The sequence below is a fragment of the Zingiber officinale genome, chromosome 1A (assembly GCF_018446385.1).
Source record: "Zingiber officinale cultivar Zhangliang chromosome 1A, Zo_v1.1, whole genome shotgun sequence".
In the NCBI taxonomy this organism is placed as follows: domain Eukaryota; kingdom Viridiplantae; phylum Streptophyta; class Magnoliopsida; order Zingiberales; family Zingiberaceae; genus Zingiber; species Zingiber officinale.
In genome coordinates this window covers 17,855,162-17,859,108 of record NC_055987.1, presented here as the reverse complement: position 1 = coordinate 17,859,108, position 3,947 = coordinate 17,855,162, and the positions used below count along the sequence as shown (strand labels likewise).

The 3,947-nt window shown below is 44.2% G+C and overlaps 1 long non-coding RNA gene across 1 annotated transcript; it reads right to left on the bottom strand.

Moving 5' to 3' along the window:
- Positions 1-637: 637 nt before the first annotated feature.
- LOC122000709 lies at positions 638-1,665 on the bottom strand. The gene is made up of 3 exons (XR_006117208.1): positions 1,368-1,665; positions 1,072-1,255; positions 638-696 (listed from the first exon to the last, which is right to left on the bottom strand). It is a non-coding gene; the product is annotated as an uncharacterized LOC122000709 (long non-coding RNA).
- Positions 1,666-3,947: the final 2,282 nt, after the last annotated feature.

The following is a 3,947-nucleotide window of genomic DNA, read 5'->3' as shown; positions in this document are numbered from 1 at the left end:
CACCTATCCTCCTACCTCAAACATAGTGAGGGACGCAATGCTCTCAACTCCCGGTACCAGCGGAGCACTACAGAGCTACTGCCATACACACCCTACTGTGCTGTGCCACTACCCATGCAGTGAAACACGTTGTGTGCAGGCCTATGTAGCCGGCCGACGAGCTCAACAATAATGGAGTCGTCAATCGCCCAGCATGCAATCATGCAGGATGGTGCATGATGCTACAGTATGTCATACCTGAACATAGCCTCCTCCATATATGTGTGTGCCCAAAAGGTAAACGCATATATATAACCATGATATAAACAGCATAAATCCAAAGACATCACATATAACAATGATGTAAATATCATGAATCCAAGAGCATGTATCACACATGTAAAGCAACTAATCCAGTAGAGTAGAGCACTATAGATATGCATCTCTATGAACACAGGTAAGCATAGCAAGAAAGAAAAGCATGCTAGACTAAGGTATAGATGTTATAGCAACATGTATCAAGTATCAAGTAACTAAACCAGGGAATATGCTAACTACCAATCACTAATAATCGCCTACAGGTATAGAATAAACTATAACCAGAGAAGAGAAAGATCTACCAATTACTAGTAAACATATATAAACTGCACATATCACAACTCAAATAGCAGGTACAATCCAAATCCGAAGTCGAGACGCCCGTCTCGAATCAGAGTCCTGTGTCAAACAACATATATATTTCATTTAGCTAAATTTAAATGAAATAGCTAAATAAAATCCTAAAAAACTAAATTAGGGTAAAACCCTAATCACGTCATCATTATCCTTCCTAAACTAATCTAACAATTGATTAGGGTTTCTCCATTAGATTAGATACAGTCCAATATCCAACTAAACAATCACACTTAACTAAATCCAATGGTCGATTAGGATTAGTTACCTAATCCCTAATCACCCATTAGATTAGGAGATCCTATCAACCCATAAACCTAATTCGTATAGTAATACAATTTAACCCTAAACCAATACCTTACGTATCAATTAATACAACCATAATCCACATCTAAGTAGCTCACAGGGAATAGAACTCACCTCACTGATATGAAGCCTCTGCCGACAGCACAATGAGAGGAATTTCCTTGCTGGATCAAAGAAACCACAGCAACTCTGCTGAAATCCTCCCCCACTTCAACCGAACCTCAATCACAGCAAAGAAGGAAACATCCCAGAACCGATCTGTGGGTTACAGCACGTAATTGGATCCGATCTCTCCTTCCTAGCTCAAAACCGAAAGAAGATATCACAATTCCAACAAGGATCAAAACCGAAACAAGCCCTAACCTCCAAGATCGCAACCAGAGAGGGAAAAGAAGGAACCAGTTGCTTACCTTCGAAACCCTAGGGCATTCAAGCCGGCGATCGGATCGGGGGAGAGAGGGTCGGCAGAAACGAGAAGAAAGATCGGGGAAGGGTTGAGCAGAGGAAATCAAGATGATCCTTGTCTCCTTGATTGATCTCCGGCAAGCTCCGCAGATAGATCTACACCGGCGATCGTCGGCGTCGACTCGTCCACGCTCGGCGTCGGTTCGTCCCCGTGAGAGTCTTCAGAAAGATTAGAGCGAGGAGGAGGAGGCTTCGGCTGGATCTGGGCTTACTAGGCGTCGATGCCGGCCGAAGGAGATCACCGGAGAGGAAGAGGGGAGATCGGGGAAGGCAAGTAGGGATCGGCGGTTTTGGGGGAAAAGAAATAAGGAAAAAGGAATTATATAAATAACCATTTCCTCATTTAAACGGGTATCCCAACTCGGCTTTATCCGTACCCGAAACTAATCCCCGCAAAACCCGTCGTACGAGCTCCGAAAAATTCCCAGAAAATTTCTAAAAATTCTGGAAAAATTTTATAAGGCTATTTCTGCAATAACCCTATTTATTTAAATTTTCCGAGATCTCACAGAAAAGGTATAACTAGTAATTATTTTTTGCATCATGCTAGTTATTTTTCTTTGTGTTGGTGCGGAAAGCATCCGACGATCAAACCGTTGTTTTGATAATGGAAAAGGAATTCAGAGTTAAGCTTATTTGTGATCTAACAGTTTGATTGAGTGTTTCAGGAAAGACCAAGCTGCGGTTAGGCAGGTTGAAAACCCTATGCGGAAAGTCTTGGCGGGTCGAGTGCTTCAGGCAAAAATCCTAGGGGGTGGTAACCCTAGGTGGAAAGTCCTAGTGTCGCAAACTAGGTGGAAGACTGTGTTGGATCGAGATCGTGCTAGAGGGGGGGGGGGGTGAATAGCGCTCGTGGCTAAATCGTTCGATTATCGGAATCGTAAATCATACGAGAAATTAACAGAGTAATAAGTAGCGGAATAAAAATAGTCAAACACAGAGACACAGGGAAGATTTACAAGGCCCGCGATCCTTGATCGCTTCCGGTGGGCAACAACTATAAGCTCGATAACAATTACAAATTACAATGAAAGTATTGAAATAACTTTTTACCGACAACTTAAGAAAGAGGAAAATTGGAGCTCCGAGTCGTCGGAATGTCGCAACAGCACTTCGGAATGACTTTGTTAGCAGCACGTTGAAGAAGGAAAGCCTGGAACTTGATTTCTTGAAGTGCTGGTCGAAACCCCCTTATAAAGGGTGTTCAAGGCGCCTCCATACTACCGAGTCTTCCGCGTGGATCAAATCTGATATGGTCGAACTTCATCCCTTTAAGGCGCCTTATGCCCTGCTCAAGGCGCCTATACCCTATATACCCTCACACCGGTAATGAAGCCCAGGATTTTGCACCGAGGCGCCCAAGCTCCATGGAGGCACCTCAGACATCCGAAAATCTTCGTTATTTTGTACTGCAAGACATGTTAGTCCCAAACAACATCCTGCAACACAAAGTTAGCACAAAATAACAATGAATATTAAAGAATGTTTATCCGGGCATCCAATTGTCGGTTGACTTTCCAGAAAGCCTTAGGTTCAGCACAGGCTGTTTCAATGAGGCGCCCTCACCTACTCCACTCGGAGACTGTCGATCCTCCAAATCATCTGGACTTTTCTCGACTGACTTCTGTGGACATCCGCTTCCTAGTCCAGGTCTTTCACCGTTCACGACAGGACTTTCCACCTAGGGTTACCACCCCTAGGACTTTGCCTGAAGTCATCGACCCGCCAAGACTTTCCACATAGGGTTACCACCCCTTTGCCTAACCGTAGCTAGGACTTTCCTGAAATCCTCAAGTAGACTTGTTAGAATACAAAACACCTTAACTTTAAATCCTTTGCCATTATCAAAACAGTTCGATCGTCGGATGCTTCCCAGTGGGCAAGATCGGGCCAATCATCTCCGACTCAAGTAAATCAGCAAAAGGTATCGATCCAAGGATCTGGCAACAAGTAAATCTCCGAGTGGAGGATCCAGTAGGTGAGTGGTGCGCTGCCCCGGTGAGACGTGGGGAATGGACCTAGGTTTCTCGTCGAAAGCTCAAGTCGGCCCGAAGACAATCAAGTCTTAGTTTATTTGTTTATATATTCTATTGTGTTAACTCTCGTTTTGTAGGAGACTAAAGTTTTTGTGCGAGTTAGAAGATCGTCGGATCGTCGATCGATCGAACCACAGGACTGCGATCATGACGGATCGGATCTCCGGAGGTTGGACCGGCTCGACCGGAATCGGTCGATCAACTCAGGTTGGGTGTCATGGATCGGTGGTGGCCGTGACTCGATCGATCGGTCAATCAATTTTATCTCGGCGAGAAGAGACCTCGGATGAGAGTTTAGCGGATAGGCGAGAAACTATAATAAATCATATTTATCACTTATACAAAGACCAAATAGAAAAATGGTCTAAGCATGAGTCCCCAAGTCCAACCTGATCAATCAAGTTGGACTTGGTCAATATTGAGTTCCTAAGGATCAAATACATTACCTCGATAGACCATATCGAGGCTATGATTCAGGGGGAGTAAACA